Source organism: Triturus cristatus, chromosome 6 (genome assembly GCF_964204655.1).
Source record: "Triturus cristatus chromosome 6, aTriCri1.1, whole genome shotgun sequence".
NCBI classification, from domain to species: Eukaryota; Metazoa; Chordata; class Amphibia; order Caudata; family Salamandridae; genus Triturus; species Triturus cristatus.
In genome coordinates, this window is record NC_140589.1 from 135,449,034 (window position 1) to 135,473,998 (window position 24,965).

Here is a 24,965-nt window from a genome sequence, read left to right on the forward strand (position 1 = left end):
TAGGTTTTCCTCCTGGTTCTCGATGGGCTCTTTCCACCGAGAAGAATTTGGAGAGCCACGTGGCTGCAGTTGGGTTTGGAACAGGTCTTCAACAAAGAGATCCAAAGCTGGCCCTTTGATGCTTTCTGGTACTCCCACCAGAATGACGGACAAGCGCCGGAGCTCTCTTAAGCTGCGCCCATCTTCGCTAGTCGCTAGCCACGCCCCCCCAACTCTGCCCGTTTTTAAACAGGTACAAGATGTCTCTTTTAACATATTCAAAAGACTTGCTGCTGGATCTTAGGGTTTAGAATCTGGGCATGGTGTGTGAGGGGTATATCTCATTGGAGAGGAGGTCACAATGTTGTAATTGTATTCAATGTGGGTGGTTTGCGATGCATATGCAGCAAACTTTAGACCCCCTTCACTCTTATCCCTCAAGCGATCAAGTATTAAAAGAGCAGAGCACTGGGGAGAGTAACCAGAAGAAGGCAGTACAAGGAGCTTCTTTTCTGGACTTGTATATTAACACTAGATCTACCCCAGAGCACTCCGCAGAAATTTGGGACTTGCTGAAAGATTTGAAACCAGACATCTGTCTCCTTACCGAGACTTGGCTGCAAAACCATTCCACACCTGTCCTGGCAATTGCCTTTCCGGAGGAGTACACAGTTACGAGATTAGGTAGGATGTGTAAAAGGGGGAGGGGCCTGGCCATAGCCATGCGGTCTCCGCATTACATCAAAAAGGTGGACACGGTGTCTACCACTAGTATTGAACTAATGGTGTTTCGGCTGGAACCTTTTCAGGAGGCTAGGTGAATGGGGGCAGTAGTCTATCATCCCCCGGGAGAAAGAAAAAAACTGTTTTGTACATCACTATTGGAAACTCTTGCCCCGTATATCCTGCAAGCCGACAACTTTCTACTTGTCGGGGATTTTAACCATCACTTAGAGGATCTTTCCAATGCTGAGTCGGCATGTCTACTGATGGCCATGGAGTCGTTAGGTCTCTCCACAAGAATTTACGACCCTACACATGTAGCACGACATACCCTGGACACCATTTTCACAAATATCAGTAGGACCTCCTTTGGCACTAACTTGGACTGATCATTTGGCACTAGGATTTTCTTGTAGAAGGCCAGAAGTAGGAAGCCAGCCCCAACCCAGAGAGAATCTTCGTAGAGCTTGGAGGAAAGTCACACCTGCAGCATTTAGTCGGGCGTTTAGAACCCCCTCATTTGAAAGCTGTGCTGGAAGTGACAAAGTCCTAGAAAGATGGGAGGCTTCCATTAGCGACACCTTAGACAGCATTGCCCCACTCAGAGTAGTGACCACTCAGGAAAGGGCTGCCCCAGCCCCCTGGTACTCGGAATGTCTTAAAGTATTCAACAAAGGAGCTCTTTAAGATCCTTAAGGAGTTCACGAACCCCAGAGCTAATAGTCCCTCCCTCCCGCCTACACAAAGACTTTGTGATGACTTAGCCAACCATTTTAAACAGAAGATCGACAAAATGCATAGCTCCTTGGGTGCAGTAGAAGTATTGAAGGGGATAGACCCTCCACGGATGGATACTTCATTACCCAGGCTCGATTCTTTTGTAACTATCACCATAGAGCAAGTAGAGTCTGTCCTTGCGCTTACTAAATTAGGCTCGCCGTTAGATCCGGCTCTGTCGTTTATTATGTCAGAACTAGCGCCGGTCATATCTTCCTCGCTCTCGGAGGTCTGTAACATTTCTTTGGCCACGGCTAGCTACCCCATTAAATGGAAGAAGGCGCACATCAAACCTGTGCTGAAGAAGGCACTGGCAGACCTGAAAATTATAGACCGATTTCCCTCCTTCCCTGCTGCTCCAAAGTCATGGAGACACTGATTAATCAACAACTCTTGGGTTATTTGGAGCAGAATAATCTATTGGACCCCTCCCAGTTGGGCTTACGGGCGGGGCTCAGCACCGAAGCTGCCTTGGCGGAAGTCACAGACCCAATAAGGATGTCATTGGATAAGGGGAACCCTACAATGTTAGTGCTCCTTGACCTGTCGGCAGCCTTCGACACCATCTCTCATAGCATCTCTCATAGCATCCTGCTGGACAGGCTACGAGAGATTGGTGTCGGAGAAATGGCCTTAGCCTGGCTGCAAAGCTTTCTGACCAACAGTAGACAATGTGCCCAATTGGAAACATTTGTGTCGCAGACCACGTTATTGGACGAGGGGGTCCCCCAGGGGTCCATTTTAAGTCCTACCTTGTTCAACATCTAGGTGGCTCCTCTGGCTGCCAGTATTAGATCTTGCGCTTTTGAGACAATCTCATTTGCAGACGACAGTCAGGTGATAGTACCCATTGAGACGGATCCCACGGCAACCAGAGCTAAGTTTAAGTCCTGTATGTTGAAAATAGCCACATGGATGAATAAGAACTTCCTTCAGCTTAACACCAAAAAAACAGAGATTCTCTTGTTTGGGAAGGCTGAGGAATTATGGTCTGCGGACTGGTGGCCTATAGAACTTGGAGAAGCACCTAGCCCAAAAAAGCATGCAAGGAAACTGAGCATTATGATTGATAATACACTCTCTATGGAGGATCATGTGAAGACAGTCTCAGGCACATGCTCCGGAATAATGCGTCCAGAAATACCCTAATACAGGCACTTCTAGTCAGTAGACTAGATTACGGTAATTCACTATTAGTTGGAAGGAGGGAGGATCTATCATCAAGGCTGCAAGTTGTTCAAAATACAGCAGCGCGTCTGGCTCTAAACAAACCGGTACTCACCCCATCATTACCTCTCTTGCGACAATTACACTGAGTAAGTGCTTTCTGTGAATACCAAAATGATAGTAAGTTGAGGATTTTGTCTTAAGTTAGTTCTGTGAATCGGCCCCATAATTTTCACAAGAGGGTGAGGGCAAAAATGGAGAGTCCGATAGGGACCCGTCTCAGCGCCTGCTTTTTAGAACTGTCAGACCCGACAGGACCCGGCCCACTTAAAATGATAATCTGCATAAGCCCTAAAGGATGTAATAGCAATAAACTGACAATCTGCATAAACCGTAAAGGATGTAATAGCAGTAAAAAGAATCTAAAAAGAGAACTACTCATAGTTTGTGAACTTATCGAAACACAGCGTAGTTATTGCGGGCATATATTGCAAAGACCAGAAAATAAAAATATGCTAAAATATCAACCGTAGATCCTGAAATTCTGCGCTATATCAAAATGCATAAAGTAAAAAAATACTAGGGTTTCAATTCATTTTAACAAATTAAAAGCCAAAAGGTGAGTTAAATAAAGATTACGAACATTGGCATCATTCCACAGCATAATTTTTTCTGATCTTTAGCAGCCAGCAGATGTAGCTAATCATTGCATAACATATAGATTGTGATTTTAAGCACTGTAAAAATAGCAAACGTTTATGCAATGAAAAACCCTTATGGCACAAAATTGGGGTCAGGAAGCGGGTATTGTACTTACAAAAAAGCAGAAATTGGGTCATAGATTGTTGTGAGGTGGATTCACATGGGAAGCAAGGCAGTGAAGAGAATCAAGTACCCCTTAATGGAAAGTCCACTAGAAAATGCACTGTGCATTTTCTCAGGCATGTAAGGTAAAATTTGTATTCAGGATCTGCTACACACGTGATGTAAGGTTCCATCCCTTCAGTGGTCAAAATTGGTGCATAACGGAGGACCGTGTCTATAGCTAATGCGCTTGCTATTCTGGCCTCATCTGGAGAAGTATAAAATGTGGTCTTAACCTCCTCCTTTGAGTTAATGTTAATGCTATGAGTTAAGTTAAAAGAACTAGTGGGTCCACTCCTTACTCTGCACCCGGGAGGCATTTCATGGACGTTGCTGTGTTTTTTCCCACGCAACACCCATGGAATTTGATGCAACCATAAATTTACAAAGTGATGTAAACCTGGGGAAGCATCAAATAAATCTGTATGCCTCATCAGGTGAAGCGTCATGAGAAGAAATATGTTAATTTCTCCTTGTTTTGCCCTCTTTCCATGTGCTGTAAAATGCAGCACACATGGAAAATGGAAAGCGCCTCGTCGGATTGTTTTTGGGCAGTAAGGTGCTCCTTCCTGTACAAAAACCATTCTTCCTGCAACAACGGCACTCTTGCACCATGGTGCAAGGCTGTCTATGTTAGCGCTAGGCTGCCAATATGGCACCAGCGCAGGCAGAAAGGGCAAGATTGCACTGTGTTGCTTAAATATGGTAGATTCCTGCCCTTTCACTCTGGCGTAGGGCAGCGCAGCAAGGTGCCTTGCTGCCCTTCTCTACACCAAAATGCCATAAATCACACCCCAAGAGTTGAGTGTTGTTGGTGTATTGATGGATCTTGACGTTGTTGATGAAAGAGGCTTTAAGGGTTTCCATGTAGGGATTCATGATGTGGGAGAATGATTGTAATGATGAAGTTGCCCAATAATGATGAGGAGTTACTGGGACCCTGCGGTTCAGATCTGTAGGAATACATGGCAATTTCCGAGCAAGGAGGTGAGCTCATATAGATCTGTCTGTTTCCATGGTTTAACTCAGTGCTTGATAGTCAACTGTATTAATGACTATGGAGAAGAATCTGGATTCTACTCCATGAAACACCACACAGTAATACATTGCAGGGGGAATTTTGTGACAATCCTTTATACTGCCGAGGTGCTGTGGTGTAACTTTGTGCCAACCCCCTTCTGTACACGAAGGCTGTATGGCTAATGAAGAAAATAGATGACTGATGTGGAGTTACAGAATTTTGTGCCTTAACCCCACCATGATAAGTGCAGAGGAGAGAGCATAATTATGCCCACTGGGTGTCCCAAGGGTTGCTCTTTCCATGAGCCCCCAAGAACACCATGATTTCAACCACACCTTGGTGAGTATATGAAACGTTTTGGGTGTAATTTTATTCGTGTCCCCTGTTTATCAAAGAGAAGTTGTGTTTTGTTTTACCACACCACTGTAAATTTTGAAAGGAGACTTTCTTACATTCACCATCTGGCCCATGGGGGCAGGGGGAACTTAGCCTTGACATCTCTCATCATCGTCTAAGTGCAGAGTGATTCCACCCCATGGGTTGCTGACGTTTGAGGGTGTCAAGTCTCCCTATCATAAAGTAGAGGGAAAAGTAAAATAGTTCATTTAAATCCGCCAAAATTGTAAAATTATGTTTATGTTTAAAATTAATGTAAATTAAATGTATATTTATTTTAAATGTAGAACAAAATCAAGATGCTACAACACTTAATTTTGAATCATATATTCAATAACCTAAATATATTGAATGAAATAAAAAATAATTTTCTGAAGTTTAAATTAAAAAATAAATTCCCACCTAATGCCAAGGCCTTGATGTCTGGTTTGGGTTCTGATGCTATTCTCGACCTCAATGGCCTTGTCTTCACAAACGTATAGCCCAATTATGAGTTTGGCGGTTTTACCACTGTACTGCTGCTTCGGTTGTCCCAAAAAGACCGCTGAGCCACCGGTCTTCTGCCCGCCATATTACGATGCATGAATCTGAACCATCGACCGCTGTCATCGGAGTGGCTCCCACCTGGGCCACAGTAGACTGCAATGCTGCCGATTGGTACTTCGACACTATCAGGGTTGGGGTTTCTTGGTGACCAGATTACGATAATCCAGTTGTACTGGCAGTCCCCTAGCGGTGGTTCCCCAATGGCGGTAGGCCTCCGTGGTACACTGTCAGCAAAGCACCAGAACAGTGACCATTGGATGGATTAAAAAACTACACAGCTGATATCTATTTACCAAGTGGCCACACCTGCAAATCACACTGTAAAACACACCCCATCCCAGACCTTGATACTTTGCCTCTACACAGCAGCAAAGCAACTCAGAGCAGCAACTTGTGTCATGTAAGACTTCCCTTTTTCCTATCCCATTTAACACTCCCCACACACTTTTTTAGATTTTTTTATTAATATCCCATGGTTGTTTTTGTTAGTCATTGTCGCTTACTTTAATGTCTAGTTATGTTATGCGAAAAAGATCCATGTTTTTCAGTGGCTGAGTTGTCAGTCATAGTGAATGAAATCATAAGATTAGAGCCACAATTGTTTGGAGCCCAAGTCCAACATACTCCTCTCAGTAGGAAAATGGAAATTTGGCCAGGTAGTCAACAAAGTGAATGCTGTAGTTGACACCCTACACACAAAGGAGGAAATTAGGAAGAGGTGGCACAACCTGAGGGTGAAGGTATGTAACCTGGCCTCCAAGCACCACCTGAAGGCCCAGAGAACTGGCAGTGGTCCTCCTGGCCCCCATTACAACTCTTTTTTGGGAGAAGTTCTACACCATCCTGTATTTTGAGGGCTTGACGGGAATAGCTGGGGGAGTGAAGTCTGGTAAGTTACACCTCACTAACTGTTACGACAATTCAATTTACTGTTTGCTCTCATCTCATCTCAGCTTTTGCTATTGTGCTCTCTATCTACGTTTGTAACATGCAATACTCAAAGTATTTGTGATGTTTGATTGCCAGTTTCAATGTGTATTGTTACATCTTGATGAGGAGGTGCTGTTGTGTGACACAATCATTATCCCTGATTATGAGATGCGAACACATATCGACTTTTGTAGAGTGTGCCTGTCCAGTGTCAGTGACCTGGCTAAAGAGGGCATCATAGAGCTGTAATTAGATCATGTATTGAGAACAATACGGAACATGGGCCACAAAATATGTTTGGCCCAGAGACCCCAAACCGTTTGCCAGGTCCATGGTGTGGCATCTATTTGCTGAGGAGTGTATGGAAATGGGTAAGAGTGGGGTTGCCATCGGTTGTGTCCATGTCGGTGTTGGTTTTGGACGTCATCAAGCAGGAGCAGCAGCGGCAGTACGTGTATGATCAGCTTCATGGTGGTACAGGACATGGGAGGCTGAGTACAGGTGAGTGTCAGTCTTATATCCCTCCCTTTCTGCAGCTCAGTTTTGGTGGTTGGACCGCCACTTTCACACCGTCAGAAAGGGTCATCATAATTGGGCCGGCGGTAACACTAGGGGTTCAACCTCTGACAGAGGCATTGGCCCTATCCTGCCACCACAGTCGAGAATTTCTGTAAGCAGACTTGAGACCACAAGGTTTTTTGTGTATGAAACTGCATGATTCGTAATAGGGCAGGGAATAAGACGCCTACGTGACGGCGTGGGTGAGACCATCAAACGCGTGATTAGACCCTTAGTCTGCCAGATATAAAGACAACCTCTTAGAGTAGCCATGATGCTTCTGACTCAGGAAAGTACCTATCATAAAGGGCCTTCTAGAAGGAGCCCCAAGGAGGGAAAAAAAGGAGCCCAAAGGAGGAAAAAAACAAAGGCCAAATACCTTCAACAACAGTCCATGAAGGCTCCAGAAAGCTGAGATGTCTTGACTCCAGAAGACACCGAACAGTGAGCTGGAAATAGCTTAAAAGGAAGGGAGCTGGAGTCACCATTTTAAAGAATGATAAAGGAAAATTAAGGTAGGGAATAGAAGGCTACTGGCATGCAGAGGAATGTGGTAAAAGAATACAGGCAAATAATCTGGAAGAAATGAAGGAGCAAGGAACACAACAGACAACTACCTGAAGCATTGGAATGTGAAGTGTTGAAGAAGTCATGTTTACGCATAGGTTATAAAGCAGGAAGCCATGTTGTCTCCATTTTCATTTGAGAAAGACTCACAATACGTTGCAGGGCAATGGACAGTTTTGGTTGGGACAGATATTAACTACTCCTGTACTGTTTTGTGTATTTCTTCCAAACATGGGGACAAAAGAGCCATGGGTGTGGGGCAGGGTGTTGCTCTCCTGAGCTGGATGTCCCGGAGGATTGTACCAAGACCTTCCTGCGCTTCAAAGGGTAGACTCCCCCCCTCCCTGATTTCTAAGGGCTGCCTGCCCTGTCATTGGCAAATGAAGCACACACGTATGCCTGCCTGCCCTATGTTACCCTTGACAGTTTAGACCAAACTCAGGAAAGATAGGAGGCATCCCTCACCTGGCACTGAGAATAAAGGTGGCATCTTCAGAATCTCATCAGAACACTCCTGGACCTGTGGAAGATTCAGTAGAAGGTGTGCCCTGTTATCTGAAGAATGAAGATTGAGCCCAGGCTACCCAGAAGTTAATCCAAGGGTCTGTTGACTAACTTCCTGTTTGAGCCACAGAGACACAACAAGCATCCAGAGGCCTGGACTGAAACTGGCTAGATGACCAGCACAACTGGACCCGCTTGACCCTGCCTGAGCCCTACTGTTGTAATCTGTTGGAGTGGCTCTTGATCCTCAAGAGGTTCCCTTCAGGTCCTGGACACTTTCCTGGCATCAGAGTGTACTCCTCCTGCCTCACATTCACAAGTCCTGAGCTCCACATGAAAATCCAGACGTTTTTGGGCTATTTGGAATCATGAGTAGGGTACTCGCATTGCCAACGACCATCTGCAGCACCCGGTAACATGAATTTACCAGCGACGACCAACTCTTTGCATTAGCTCCGAGATCCATTGACAACAGCAACTGTTCTCATCGACCGCCAGAGTAATGTTCCAGCAATGACTATTCATGCCAAACAGCGACCAACTGCGATGTAAGGTCTGCTCCTCACACCATCAGTGGTCTCCTCATATCGACTACAATCAAAAATCCGCTGTAGCTACCCGCACAGACTTGAACTCAGAGGAGTTAAAATGTACAGTGGAATGAACCTGGTCCCTGTATATGGCCCATGCTCCTTCGGGGTTGATCTGAACTTGTGACTTTGTCTTGGGTCTGCACAACCAGATTACCGCAAATAGTGTTTTGTGCTTTTTGGCACTATTTTCCTAGAACTTTACAAATTATTAACTCCAGTTCTATTTATTGAAATGTTGTCATTTTTTTGCCATTTTATTTATTGAAATCTACTGTATTGTTTTAAATTGGTTTGAGATTTTATTGCTGTTGTGGTTTCACTTTACTACTATTTGGGTCATATTCTCAAGGAGCCATCACTGAGTTAACGGCACTTTAGTGCAAATTTATCACCCCATTCACAAGCTGGTGCTAACAGCCCATAGCACCAGTTTACCTGTGATAGCAGCCACAAAAAACATCGCCACAGATGACCCCGGCAACTATCGCTAATGAGATGCAGAGTAGGCAAAACGCCACAACAACACCACTCCACAACATTCTCAATTCTCAATGACCAGCCAGATCGGCGAAAAGACCACGAAACATGCGATAAAGCACGTTAGCAGCAGAACATTAACACCTGCCTGCCTGGTGCAAAGTTGGACGGCAGCCTGCAACAGAAAAGGGAGCCCAGCCCAGAGCCACACCTGAAGAACAACAGATGCCATGGAGCCACTGAACATGCGTGTGGGACACCCAAGAGGGCCACAACACCCACCGGGACAACCCCCAGGACCCCCCTGCCGGCCAAAGACATGCCACATCAACTACACTGAATCATGTACCAAATAATCCGCCTGATGTCGCACAATCACATCTGGTGACATGCATGTGTCGTCACAAAAATGAGCATCACACATTCACCTTCGAAGCAACAAAGGAAAATGTATTAAAATAAACACAGAACAGAAAGGAAGACACATGGCGGCTCCCCCGGGACATTCCGTAGGTCACGGCCTGCAAGACAAAAATCATGATGAGTAGGTGTGCCCTGCACACATTAAGGGACAGAGAGAGAGAGCGAAGGAGAGAGAGAGAAAGAGAGGGAGAGAAGATAGACGGACAGAGAGGGGGAGAGAGATAGAGAGAAAAGAAGAGAGGGACAAGGAGAGAGCAGAGCTTAATTTGTGCCGGTGCTTTCCGGTGCTAAGCACCGGCACTTATTTTTCAGGGCCGGGTCTACTACATGGGGCGGCTGCCTCACTAATAGCACATAAAAGAAAACCCCACGGAGTTGATTTTATGAAAGGCTCCGTGGTGGTGCTTAGTCTCAGGCAGCACGTAACCTGAAACTTGTTTTTTAGCGCTGTGAAAGTGGATGCAATCAGCTGCTCATGTGTCAGCCTGGGCAAGAATGTACTCACGCTTGAGCCACAAGGCAGTGTTGTGTCATCAGGATGGTGACAAAACTGGATCATTTGTGGACCGCCGGTTCTGGACCCTTCTGAGGCCCCTGCTGTGCTACGTTCTCCAGGACTCTTAGGCCCTTTTCAGGCCTTGGCTGCCCGAGCTCTGCTCCTTTCTCTGGGGCAGCCATGGCAGCTAGGGTGGTGCGGCGGCTCCCACCTGACACTCCGGGGCTGTTTTCATTTTCAGTTCCAGGCGTGGTCTCCACTTTGAGGCACATAGTACTGTGAGCTGCAAGACCGTGCTGAGGGGCCCTGGCCCGATCCCTGGGACCAGCCAGCCCTCTCTCCAAAGAGACTGAAACTGAACCGGAGCTGAAGGCACCGATGACCAAGGTCCGCAGGGGGCACGACATGACCCTAGTGCTGAGTGAGGCGCTACAGAGGTGGAAGGACCTGGAGGCGGTGGATGCTGATGGTGAGTTGATGGGGTGAACCATTGCACTGACTGGGGGTCTGGGGTGAGCGAGGGGAACCCGAGACAATCAAGAGTTTTGTTTACAATCATTAGTTATGTGGGGGTAGGCAGGGTTGTCATTTAGGGGGAGGGAGGCAGTAGGGGTCACCTAGCTCTAGCTGCTAATGGGTGCTCCCGCCAGAGCCAGAAAAGTGCCAGAGAACGGAACCCAGTCCTGGAGAAATACACTGCTTACATTAAAAACTGTAGGAGAAAATGTTTGTAACGAAAGGTTGTTTTGTTTCTTTCAGAAATGGTTGTTGCAAATAACATTTTAGACGTAAACTGTTCCAATCAAAAACGTTGTAATCTGATGAATATAACAATTTTGCAAAGTGCAAAAGTTATCGGATTTCCGGCAGCGGTCACATTGTTTGTCAAAATTATCAAACATAAATAAAGGCAGAGCCCGAAAAGCTGCTCACTCTGGACAATGTAATAACAGTTCAGCCAGTGTTGAAACTGAAAAAACTTTACTCCTTGAAGCCATAAGTTGGGGTGATCAAAGTGTGGCAACGAAAACGGGGTAGCCTCAAAAGGCATTCTGACTGGTCAATTCATACATTTATTTTATTTGTAATCTTTTTCCACAAAGGAATTGGCAAGAAAATGAAATGTGAAAGTGAATGTGAGCGCAATTGGTTGTATCACAGCAGCCGCCTTCCATAGATGGTCACAGGTCTTTCCCCTTCTATTTCTCAAAGCACCACTAACTGAGAGGAACTGACACCAATAGGTCTCGCGTATGTGGGATCTATTGGCTTTGTCAATTTTTTTTAATGGTGTGTTGCATTGTGGTGTGGTATGCAATGGCCTGTCATTCCATAGTAGTGTATGGTATTGCCTGTCATTCTATAATCTATAGTATAGCATGTGAGCAGTGTGCCTGTATGAGTGCAGGGTGAGTGGTGTGCCTGTATGAGTGCAGGTCGACTTGTGTGCCTGTGTGAGTGCAGGATGTGTGATGTGCCTGTATGACTGCAGGCTGAGTGGTGTGCCTGTATGAGTGCAGGTCGACTTGTGTGCCTGTGTGAGTGCAGGATGTGTGATGTGCCTGTGTGACTGCAGGCTGAGTGGTGTTCTTGTATGAGTGCAGGGTGAGCGGTTAGTCTGTGTGCAGGGTGAGTGGTGTGCGTGTATATGTGCAGTGTGAGGGGTGGACCTGTATGAGTGCAGGGTGAGCACTGTGCCTGTATGAGTGCAGGGTGAGCAGTTAGCCTGTATGTGTGCCGGGTGAGTGGTGTGCATGTATATGCACAGGGTGAGGGGTGTCCGTGTATGAGTGCAGGGTGAGCACTGTGCCTATATGAGTGCAGGGTGAGTGGTGTTTCTGTATGAGTGCAGGGTGAGTGGTGAGCATGTATGTATGCGGGGTGAGCAGTGTGCCGGTATGAGTGCATGGTAAGCTGTTTGGTGTAGGGTGAGCAGTGTGCCTGTATGAGTGCATGATGAGTAGTTTGCCTGTAGGTGTGCAGGGCGAGTGGTGTGCCTGTATGAGTGCAGGGTGAGTGGTGAGCATGTACATATGCGGGGTGAGCAGTGTGCTGGTATGAGTGCATGGTGAGCTGTTTGAGTGCAGGGTGAGCAGTGCAGGGTGAGGGGTGCATGTATGTGTGCAGGGTGAGGAGTATACCTGCATGAGTGCAGGGTGAGGGGTGCACCTGTATGAGTGCAGGGTGAGTGGTGTGCCTGCATGAGTGCAGGGTGAGTGGTGTCCCTGTATGAGTGCAGGGTGAGGACTGTGCCTTTCTGAGTGCAGGGTGAGGACTGCCTGTATGAGTGCAGGGTGAACAGTGTGCCTATATGAGTGCAGGATGAGCGGTTTGCCTGTATGTGTGCAGGGTGAGTGGTGTGCCTGTATGAGTGCAGGGTGAGTGGTGAGCATGTACGTATGCGGGGTAAGCAGTGTGCTAGTATGAGTGCATGGTGAGCTGTTTGAGTGCAGGGTGGGCAGTGTGCCTGTATGTGTGCAGGGTGAGTGGTGTGCATGTATATGTGCTGGGTGAGGGTGTACCTGTATCAGTGCAGGTTGAGTGGTGTGCCTGTATGATTGCAGGGTCAGGGTGAGTGATGTGCCTGTATGTGTGCAGGGTGAGTGGTGTGCCTGTATGAGTGCAGGATGAGGACTGTGACTTTATGAGTGCAGGGTGAGCCATGTGCCTGTATGAGTGCAGAGTAAGCTCAGGGGCTGTGTGAATACAGGGCGAGTGGTCCAAAAAGAAGCCTGCAAAGATGGACATTTCTGACTCGGGTATGTGCAGTTTACAGACCTCCTTTATTTTCGCTGTAATGCCTGAGTAATTTGCACCTCTGAAAAGTACCATTTTCAGATACCACAGCATTACTTACTGTGCATATTAAGGGTCTGCATTGTATACTCTAGACATATTTTTGACATTGCATTTTACATGAGCATATGTTATATGCACCTTTTGGAGACCTGATATATGCATATAATCAGAGGTTTTAGAGGTCTATATTGGGCATATGACAGGATTGAATGACAGTTACAGGTCATGCATGTGCCAGAGAGGTGCATATTGTGCATCTAGCAGGGTCCAATATATTCTTCATGTGATAGATGCCTTCATATTGGGCTTGATCCTCTGAACTCTATCATGTCATATATCCGTTGGCAACAAAATGTACACTCATAAGTGGTGAATTCACCACATTCTCAGAGCAAAAGTATTGAGAAGTGTGTAAGGTGTGGTACGGTCTTTTACTACTAGACGGGTCCGGGGCATTTTAGAGTGCTATTTGAAAATCACGCCTGGGGAGACACAGAATACAACAGAAGTAGATAGTCGTCACAGCACAACCTTAAAGTAGGGCTTTCATGGTCAGAAAGGTTCATTATGCTTGGTTCCAAAAGTCATGACATCCAGTCTCTTTTGCGGTGTTGCACTGATTTTATTAAGATATCTTTCCCAAGGAGCTGGAAAACCAACACAGGTTTCAAGTCAACCATCATATTACCAAGGTAGGAATTCAGTTGCGTATTACATCTCGCTTTCAGTGGCAGTTGAGGATGTGGGTGGAGCCAATTGAATAAGTGGGTGAAGCCAGTAAAGGAAGTAGGTGGAGCTAGGGAAAGTGGGTGTGGCTTCTTGCAAAAATTTGAGCACCTGGACTTAATATTTTACAAATTAAGCACTGGGAGAGAGAGTGCCGACACTGCGCACCCAGGCCACACTGATCACCTGCTGCCACTGGTGTGTCTCCGACCACGTGCCGGTATGTAGTGCAGTTCACCAGGTTCCACATCTGAGACAGACCCGTCATCTGAAACAGAGTCCAGATACATGAATGGCACAGTACATACAATTGCACACAACATCATCGCCTGTCCGCCCCTGCGCACCCAGGCAGATGCACCCCAGCCCCTCCCGCCACCCAGTGGTGCATGCCTGCCCCTGCGCACTCAGGCAGATGCACTCCTGCCCCTCCAGCTGCCCAGCGGTGCATGCCTACCCCTGTCTACCCTTGGGCCTCTCCCACCGCCCAGGGGTGCATGCCCGCTCCTGCACACTCAGGCAGCTGCACCCCAATCCCTCCCGCCGCCCAGCAGTGCATGCCCGCCTCTGCGCACCCAGGCCTCACTGCTCACCTTCCGCCCTTGGCTTGTAGCAAGGAGGGCCCACCACGTGCCGCTGCAAGCCACAAGCCCGGGGCCGACGGACATGGCACCCTCCACATCATGCAGCCCCACTCCGCAGGCCACCAGGTCTCACGTTTGGTGCTGGGTCTTAATTTCTCCATAGCAGAGAACATACCAGTGCACCCAGCCTCATCGTACCCACTCAGCCCTTGAGGTGCCACTAACTCTGTGACCCGCGAGGCCACGCCATGTGGCGGTAGGCCCCCTCTGTCCGCTGGCTCAGGCCTACACTGAGGTTCAGCAGGGCACACAAAACCTGAGCAGTCCGGACCGCTGGGACGGGGCATCATCGCAGGCTGCGCACCCGCTCAGCACTTACGGTTCCCCTACCTGAGTGCACCAAAAGTCACTGTCCCGTGGCGGTGTGCCTGTGCTGGCTGCAGTATATCCGGTGCCACCAATGTCTGTGCCCCGCTAGTCATGGACCCTCTATGATTGGGTATCGTGGTGCGGACACCATCATGTCACCTCTGGGTCTGCGCAATGTGATGTCGCAGGCCCCTGGGCCCCCATGCCCCCCATGCCTACATGCACACCACACGGATACACCCCAAGAGAGGTTGGAAATGGCGTTGAGCAGGGTCACATGTGCTGTGATGCGTGTGCTGGATGGGTGTGGCTTGGGTGTACACCAGCCGTGAGGGAGTGGCTGTGGCATGCTGACAACGAGACCTGTGACCAGCAGATCCCTACAGGGAAGACCTGGGTCATGTAGCGTTGTCGTCCCCCCTGTGAACATAAGCGGAGTGGGCTGGCCTGGCGTATGCCAGTCCAACGTAAGGGTTTGAACAATGGCCCCGGGGCTCTGGACGTTGTTCCGTACGGGGCTGGACAAGAAAGTAAGAAATGTGTGTGTCGCTGTTGTTGCATCGGCGCCTCCCCGACAACATTCGGCAATGTGTCACCCTATGACCCAAGTCCAACGAAATGAGCCACATTGACGTAAGAGGGATTCACTGACCCTACATTCACCCATACTACCACACTTGAAAGACCATAGATACAACACATCTGTGTGATTTAGAATGTTTAATGCACATTCAGTGGAGTGTTGCATCTGGAGCAGTACAGCGCAATGCTAACCCCATATGACGATGTAGGCCCGTGGAGAGCCAGCCAGAGTCCTTCAGTGAATGACAAGTCCAAAGGAAGAGGAAGAGTTCAGTCCGCAGTCTGATAGCTGTGTCATTGGCAATCATGCAGAAAATGGCAGTCCATTGCGAGGTCCAAGGTGAGTGTCAGAGAGTGCATCGGAGGACAGTGGAAAGTGATGATGCAGAGGGCAGAATCAAGCTGAAACAGGCCATGTGGCAGAGATGAATGCTACAGTTTTCTCTGTACCAGTAAGGCAGTTTCATCCGCATCTTCGTCCTCTGCTGTCTCATGTGCCTCACCTGTGGGTGGTGCTGGCCTCTCTCCAGCACTGTGTGGCAGTGACACCTCAGGGGCCGGAAGTGGAATGTCTGCTGCACTGTGTGGCACTGACACTTCAGGGGGCAGGGATGTGGATGTAGTTGTAGCAGCAGCATGCATCAGCGCCAGGCCTGGTGGCAGCAATGCCATGAGGATGGTTTTGAGGTCATTGTGGAACCCAGCTACCTCTCGCTGGCGTGTAGCCATGACAGCCGCTCTTTCCGCATTGGTCTCCATGAGCCTCCACATGAGGCTTAACTCCCGGGCGAGCTCACTGGAGCCACTCTGACTAGACTAGTCGTTCTTGTCTCAGAGTCAGGACTCTGCCGATGTCAGCCATGGTTCATTAGAGTGCATTGAGCGGACTGTGGGTGTCCGTTAGGGACTGTGAGTGGTCCCTGATGGGACTTACACACCCACATATGGTATCTAGTTTGTCTGCCATGCAGTCGAAGCCCACCCGCACCTGTTCAGCCAGCTGAGGAAATTCGATTTTCAATCACGATCGCATTGAGCCGCCATTTTGTGCTCCGCCGCCATTTTGTGTTGCCCTCACTCAGGCAGCACGACGAACAAAGTCTTTTCTGCTTTTCCTGCAATATTGTGTCAAAATAGCCTTGTGCCTCTGTTTACAAAGCTGGTATTAGAGACTTGCCGAGTACACTAATCCCTGTCTGGTTTTTCTAATCCCTGTTTTAACTATCTGTTGGTTCACACTATTCTCTTCTGACTTTATCTCATCTTCTGGCCTTCGCTGTCCTCCGCTCGTATTCTCTCATTTCACAACTGTCCTCCAAAACACACAAACGTATCTTGCCACCTGCAAGCCAGTTACAGACATGTTAATACCTTAACCTGTGGGAGGGGTGGCAAACACAGTGGAGGAGAGGCTTCTTCGAGTTACTCAATACTTTTGTTTTCCGACTTTTTCTATTGGCTCTGACTTTCTTTTGGGCTATTCCTACTGGTTTTTCATGTATGTTTTAGGTGTGTCCTTCATTAATGTATATGTCACCTATGTACTATAAAATATTGTGCGCCCCAGAGTGAAGTGGCAGTCTCCTGAGAACATACTGTGTGTACTTCTAGGACAACTGTACTAGCTGCAGCTAATCTGATATTTTACGCCGTCAGAGTGTCCCCGTGTCTCTGTTAGCTGAAGCAGGAGAACCCAGGAGATTAAGGCATACCCTGCGCCGCCAGGCCCAATTGGTTCTGGTTCTTCAACTGGCACCCAACGTGGGGCAGCTTCAGAGGTAGTGGTTCTGCCTGAAGGTCGTGAGGAACTCCGCAAGAAAATTCTGGAGGAATCATGAGCCACGTCAAGCGACCCCTGTATATCGAAAGTGGTCCGAAGGACTTTTGCAGCGTGGTTACTCCTTCCTGACGGCTACTGACGACTGCTGCCCTGACTGCCGCCCTGCCTTGGCCCTCTTTTTGGTGATGTATGGTAAAGCGAGACGATAGACGGGCCTCTGTTGGTGTAAGAAGACATCTTAGTTAAGTATTGGTGGGTCGCTCCCACATTTGGTTCTTTGGTTCTTTGGTCCTTAGGTTCTTTGGTTCTTTGGTTCTTAGGTTCTTTGGGTCTTTGATTCGGGTATTGCAAAAACCGAAGCGGAGGGGTAAGTACATTTGTGTTGTGTTAATTGATTTGATCCCCTTGATGTTTGTGAACAGTCCAGTGAAATAACGATGCCTGGTCTGACTAAGTTTGAGAAACGTTGTTGTTTTGGTTGTAATAGGGATTCCCGGCTGGAGGACTCTTGTCCGATTCCTTCGGTTGGAACTCCCACTTATGAGCTCTATTCTAAACATGGTGTTGGCCCCATTGCCTTTAACGAGGCATGGATCCGATACACGAAGAATGATGGTGTTTTAAAATGGCCAGAAAATGGTAGTTTTGAGCCTGACATACTAGATAATTTGGAAACTATTTTATTTAAAAGAAAAGCCTGGCCGGCAATGTTTGACTCTTTCCGCCTTTGGCGTAAGGAAGCCAAACAGAGAAAAATTAAGCAAGAAAAACGAGATAGGAAAGCACAGGGTATGACAATTATACAGGCTGCTCAGCAACTTAGAGATGATGAAGTTGATAATGCGATGGAAATTTCAGAGAGACAGCATCGTATGGCGATAGATAAATGCTATCCGTTGTTGCCAGCTTCCCCTTCTGATAAAAGAAAGGATTTAGAGGAAGATCCCTTGATGTCTCACCTACTAAGATTGCCTCCGCCCTATGTACAAGGTGCTCATGCACCCCCGTTGTTACAGCCTGTTCAGCCGCCAGTTGCACCTCCGCTTGCTCCGGCTCTTCCGCATTTGCCCCCTCAAGTAATGCCTCCTCTGTCAGCTTTGCCTTCAACTCCTTTTCCTTCATCTTCTTCGCCCTCTGCTCCCCCGGTAATTACTGATTTCTCTTCAGTTAGTTCGCCTAATACCTTGTCCCCTATCCTTATGTCCAATTCTCCGTCTATGCGTAAACGACTTACAGAAACGGTCTCTGGTCTTTTATCTCCTTTCTTTGAGGCATTAAAGTGTCTCCGGCATTTTCTCGAAGACAGTCTCGTAGTCAGTTCCCAGCTTCCGAAGAACGAGAAAGGTTGGACTCTCTCGCTCGTAAATGGATTGAGAAGGGTCCTCGGTATAGTGTACCCGATATTATGCCTACCTTCTCACAGTGGAATGCGCCTACGCAGAGATAAGTTTTCAATACTATGTGTGATACTCTTGTTAAAGGTTGGGAGGATATGGACTTGGGTTCGGTTCCTCAGGGTCTGTTAGATATTCAGGCTCATTTTGATAAGGGACTCATTGTGGGTTCTAAGGTTGAGGACGCTGTAAAGACACTTGTTTCGTTTAGAACCTTATTTACTTCACAGACTTTTCTTGATTCCGATCCCTCAGTCAGGTTGACACTGAAAAATAATCCAATGAGAGAGGTTCCTCCGGTATGGAGAGAAGAGGTTCCGGCAGCAGGTGGTAATCTAGCTATTCCTGCTCATTTCCATCGTATATGGGTACATGTGCCCTGGAAAAGATCTGAAGTTTTGGCTCTTAAACAGTCTCTACCGGATCCTCGTAAGAACCCTGCAGGTTATTAAAAAGAATTATCACAGACTGTTGATGCTTGCATCATGAATTTAGCAGATATTGATATGTTGATGGAGAATATAGTCCCACAAGCGTTATGGGCTAGGATTGGTAAGGAGAATCACGCACAGGAATTAGGTGCTGACTGGGATGCTATAATTGCCGCAGATAGAAACCAAGTGGGTGGTGCGAAGCCTGATGCTTTGATTTCAGAACTCCCTGGTAGGATTATTACATTAATGAAAACGATGATGCCTGCCTTGAGAGTTAACTGGGATAAACTAGCCGCGTGTAAACAGAAGAAAGATGAGAGTGTCTCCGATTTCTTCACTCGTTTCGAGGAAACATTCATTGATCACAGTGGTCAGGATATGACTACGGAGGGTGGACAGCGATTATTTGTAGATAAGTTCGTATTTAATTTGCTTCCCGAGCTGTCGCATAAGCTGAAAGACTCCGAAAGTTCATGGGCTGTTTCTTCTTCAGCCCAGATATTGGCTACTGCTCAATATTATGAAAATAGAGATAAAGAAGAAAAAGATAAGCAAGAGAAAAAGACTAAAGAATTAAAAACTAAGGTTTTCTTGCAACAGGCTTATCCACCTCGTTATGCTCAGCCCCAGTTTCAACAGCCTCCACAGTTCCAAAGGGTGTATCAAAAGCCTGAGCCATATATTCCACGACCTTTGTTAGGTCCTAATCAATGTGCCTGATGTAGAGAGGAAGGTCATTTTAAGAATAGTTGTCCGGTTTTATTGCAGTGTAATGGGACACTATCTGCTCCGCGAGGTCGTGCTGGCCTCCAGTCAGCAAACAGAGGTAGAGGTCGAGGTATGTTGACCCAAGAACAGCGTTCACTTCCTCCTTCTAATTCCGTGAACTACTTTGATCAGCAAAACGCTCGGTCTACACAGTATTACAATGAGAATTGTTATGTTGGAGACGGGAATGAAAGTCTTCATGTTAACTAGGACAGCCATGGACAAAGTAAGGGAGTTGTGCCAATTCCAGTAGATCAGAATGGACCTTATGTTAACGTCACTACAATGGGTGTTTCAGAGCCATTTCTTTTAGATACTAGTGCGATGAGAAGTTCTATTATTTATTCAAAACTCCCTGGGGCACCTTTGTCTGGCTTAACAAATGTATCTGTAGGTTTTTCTGGCGCCCCAGTTCGTAATCCGGTTTCTTGCCCTTTGCCTATTTCAATTGGCCCTTATGATTTAGAAGTTCCGCTTCTCTTAACGAATGGTTGCGGCGAGAATCTATTGGGCTTGGATCTATTAAAAAGTCTGCATGCCACAATATCTTGTTCTCCTTCTGGTGTATATCTCACTTTAGGACAAAAACTGACTTCTCCAATGTATTTGTCAAAAGATCAATTCCCACCTGAATTGCTTTCTCTTCCTACAACGCTTTGGGCCACGGGACTAAATGATGTTGGTTGTCTTGAAATTCCACCTTATGTTGTTACTCTCAAGCCCAATGCTGAATTGCCACGCGTTCCTCAATATAGAATTTCCACTGAAGGTGAAAGAGCGCTTCTGGAAATCATTCATGATTTGATTCAGAAAGATGTGGTTGAGGAAACGAAAGGTAACATATGTAATAGCCCTATTCTTCCTGTTCTTAAACGCACTGATCCTTCTCAGCCTCCTGTTTATCGCTTTGTAATTGATCTTCGGGAGGTAAACAAAATTGTTGTACCACAGTTTCCTGTTGTCCCAGATATCACTGCGTTGTTGACAATGATCCCTTCTACAGCGGTTTGGTTTTCTGTTATCGATCTGAAAAATGCTTTCTTTAGTATTCCCATTGCTGAAGAGAGTAGGGACATTTTTGGCTTCTCTCTTGGAGGCCGAAGCTTCCGGTTTAAACGCGCACCTCAAGGCTATTGTGAAAGTCCCTCTATTTATAGTCAAGCTTTGAAATGTCATCTTGATGCTTTTTCCTTGCCGTCTGGTGCTGCTCTCATTCAGTACATGGACGACTTGTTAATCGCTGCTGATTCAGAGGATATATGTAAGAATGTGACGGTTGCATTGTTGCGACACTTATCCAATCTTAATCATAAGGTTTCATCTTCTAAGCTACAATATGTTCGTCGAGAGGTTACCTACTTGGGTCATCTCTTATCAAAGGAGGAAAGACGATTAACCCCAGAACGTATCCAAGCAATTGCACAAATGTCTGTGCCATCCACACAAAGAGAGGTACGTGCCTTTCTGGGCATTACTTCCTATTGTAGGCAGTGGATCCCTAACTTCTCTCTGTTAGCCAAACCTTTGTTGGCACTCACTTTGAAAGATACGCCTCAGCCCCTTCCATGGACTGACGAATGTCAGAGGAGTTTTACTGACTTACGTACTGCTCTGTGTTCTGCTCCTGTACTAGGTACTCCTGATTACAGTAAGCCTTTTACGCTCTATGTTCATGAAAGAGAAGGTTGTGCGTTTTCAGTCTTAACACAACGATTTGCAGATAGACAGCGGCCATGTGCCTATTTTTACGTTAGATCCAGTAGCTAAAGCATTGCCTAGTTGTCTTAAAGCGACAGCAGCAGCAGCAATTTCTATTCGACAGTCTGCTGGAATGGTACTAGATAATACTCTTATTGTTATGGTGCCACATGCAGTGGATACTTTGCTAAACAGAACAAAAACACAGCATCTTACGAGTGCTCGTTTGTCTGGATATGAGCTGATGCTTTTGGCTAGTCACGTGCATATCAAACGATGTAATACTTTAAATCCAGCTACTTTGTTGCCTCTTCCAGAAGAGAAAGGTGTTCAGGAACAACATGATTGTTTCTTTCGTACTGAGGAAGAGACAAAGGGTAGAATTGACTTAACAGATACGCCATTAGTGAATACGGATGGAACGCTATGGGTAGATGGTTCTTGTATTAAGCTTCCTAATGGAGAGACAACTTCAGCCTATGCTGTTACTACTTTGCATACAATCGTGGAAACAGCACGCATCAGACATAACTCAGCTCAGGCACCTGAACTGATAGCCTTAACCAGAGCGTGTGTGTTATCCAAAGGAAAAAGAGTGAACGTGTACACCGATAGCCAATACGCTTTTGGTGTGGCGTTCAATTTTGGACGTTTGTGGAAAGAAAGGGGATTCCTTACTTCCCACGGCACTAAGATACAACATGGTCAGTTGGTGACTGACCTTCTTGAGTCACTTGCTTTGCCTACCCAGATAGCAATTGTGAAGTGTAGCGCACATAAGAAGATTGTTGACGATGTTGGTCGCGGGAATGAATTTGCGGATGAAGTAGCGAAAAAGACAGCCAGAGATGCTACAAGTTGCATGTATGTTGCAGGCCCTGCAAATTGGGTCAGAGAAAGAGGAATGTATGAGGATACATTAGAAAGTGTGAAATCAATTCAAGAAGAGGCTACAGAAAAAGAATTGAGAAAGTGGAAAGAAAGTTAAGGAATGTTAGATGAGATGGGATGTTGGGTAGAATTGTCCGAGCACCATCGTTGGCTGTTACCAGACGCTTATGTACTACCTGTAGTTACTATGGCGCATGGTCCAGCCCACCTAAGTGCGAAAGGAATATGCAAGCTTCTGGCTCCAGTATGGCAAAACTAAGGAATCCCGAAGTGTGCAGACAATGTAGTGAAACATTGCATTATTTGCTTAATGTACAATCCGGGAAAGGGAACCCCAACTCCAGCAGGTCACTTTGCTCCTCCGACCTATCCATTTGAAGTGTTGCAAATCGATTACATTCACATGGAACGATGCAACAATCTCAAATATGTTCTAGTGGTGGTATGTGCCTTTTCCAGATGGATAGAGGCTTACCCCCTGAAAGACAACACTGCTTTATCTACAGCCAAAGTACTCCTTAAAGAGTTTTTCCCTAGATTTGGTTTGCCGCGCATTGTCTGGAGTGACAATGGGAGCGAATTTGTGTGCCAAGTCATGCAAAAAGTTTGTGCAGGTCTTGGTATAAAACAGAAGTTCCATGCGGCAAACCATCCACAGTCAGCGGGTCTAGTGGAGTGCTATAACGGCACTCTAAAACTCAAACTTGCTAAAGTACAGGCCAGTACAGGCCTTAGTTGGCCTGATGCACTACCTTTGGCTCTTCTATCCACCAGAACGGCTGTGCATTCTCGTTTGGGACTTAGCCCTTATGAGATAGTTTTCGGACCTCCAGCTAATATATGGGGAGTCCCTCGCCCTAAGAAGTATTCAGACTTGCCATACCCAATGTTGATTGATTATTTGCACGACCTTACAACTAAATTGCGTGTTCTCCATCAACAGGTTCAGAGCGCTTTGCCAGAGGCCTCCACAGACTCAGGTCATTCCATCCAACCAGGTGACTGGGTTTGTGTGAAGAATTTCCAAAGGACGAAGAACTTGGAGCCTCGCTGGAGAGAACCCCGTCAGGTTCTCCTAGCTACTCGTACAGCAGTGAAGGTTGAAGGAAAGAAGAACTGGATCCACGGCCTGCATTGCAAGAAGGTTCCTTTGCCTCTGCCCTTTGATCAGTGGGTCCGTAAGGGTATAAGTGACTCTGAGAGCGAGACGGTTCTCCGATTCATACCTTTTAGTGATGCACACTTGAAAGGAACATTGTCGGAAAAAGAAAGCGACAACATTCTCCAAGAAGCTGTACCACCACATTTTCGTCTGAATACCACAAATCCACGAACATTGTTTCAGGATCAGACTGTACCTGATAAGGCTCATTACGATTTAAGATCCAGACTGAAGAAGAAAACTTGAGATTCTCTCTTCTATGTAGTTTCTATCCCGGTTGCAGGGTCACGGTAGGAGTCTTGGTTGTGACCTGAGTAGTGGCAATAGGCCTGCAGGACTTGCAGTGTCATAGGATGGCAGACAATCGTGACCAAGTGATTAAGGAAGATTGCCGTGAGAATCCATTTAGAAGATGGAAACTACATTAGGCGAAAGAGAGAGAAAGAACAAAATGAAAGACAATCATTGTAAAATAATATACAGTCGTTGTAGTATAACATTATGTGTTTTTATATTATTGTGTATTTTATTGGCGTGTATAGGATGGATTGTTTACGCTATGCAGCAAAAAGTTGACCCTTCTTCTATCTCTGTGCCTTCTTATTCTACTATCTCTCCACATCTGTTTCATACACTTCCTCAACATGAACTCGAAGAATCGAATATTACAATAATTCGTTTATTCAATTATTACACCAACACCAATTAGTAATTAATACAACCGATTGTTGGGTATGTGGACTAATGCCTCATACCACAGAAAAAGGGATGCCATATTTAGTCCTTCCATTCTCTTATGAAGGTTCTGCTTGGGCTTATTTTGTAATTTTCTCTAACGCCTATCAAAGCCGATTTAAACGACCTGTCAGTTCTTATATTGGTGGTCCAGATTTCAGTCATAGTTCATTGATAAAGGGAATGGTAGCTATGGCTAAAATCATGGAAAATAGTAAAATTTCTGTTGATGAGAGAAAAGCATATACTAATTGGAACGTCACTCATTATATCACAAGCCTTAGTGATAAGGTTAAACAAGGAAAGTCTCCACCAATTTGGACTGTACCTCATCAAGGCAATTTCTGTTTGCAAATAAATGGCCAAACTACTGACCCCGAGCAGAGAAAAAGCTTTTGTTCCCATACTTACATCCACTCCTCTCAGAATTTGCCGCCATTAGTGCCATCTCAGGGCACGTATTTCATCTGTCACGATAGAGCCTATACGTGTTTGCCGACTGGTTTTTCTGGAACTTGCTATATAGCTTTTCTTCTTCCCCCTACATACACTGCTTCTTCAAATTTCCATAAAAACAGATATGGCAGAGGAATTATTGATTCCAAAGACACAGCAGGTCAAGAGGGAGGAGACTTCCTAAAAGGATTTCTTCCTTTTTGGGGTCCTATGGCAAACAGCAGGAATATGAGACAACTGGTTCGTGTTGTAGAGACTACCATAGACATCACTGTAGGAGCTTTGAGTAATATTACAGCGGAACTACAGGCGGATCGTCTTATGACTTTACAGAACCGAGTTGCCTTAGATGTTATTCTTGCAGATCGTGGTGGAGTCTGTAAATTGATCAAATCGAGTTGCTGTATTTATTTACCTGATGACGCTCCGACAGTATACCAGGCCATCTCTAAATTACATATAATCTCTGAGTCGATTCATCAGGACGAAGGAGATTGGTCGTTATTGGGATGGTTTTGGGGACTACTGTCCAAATGGGGTTGGAAAGTGCTAACATTCCTTGGTAT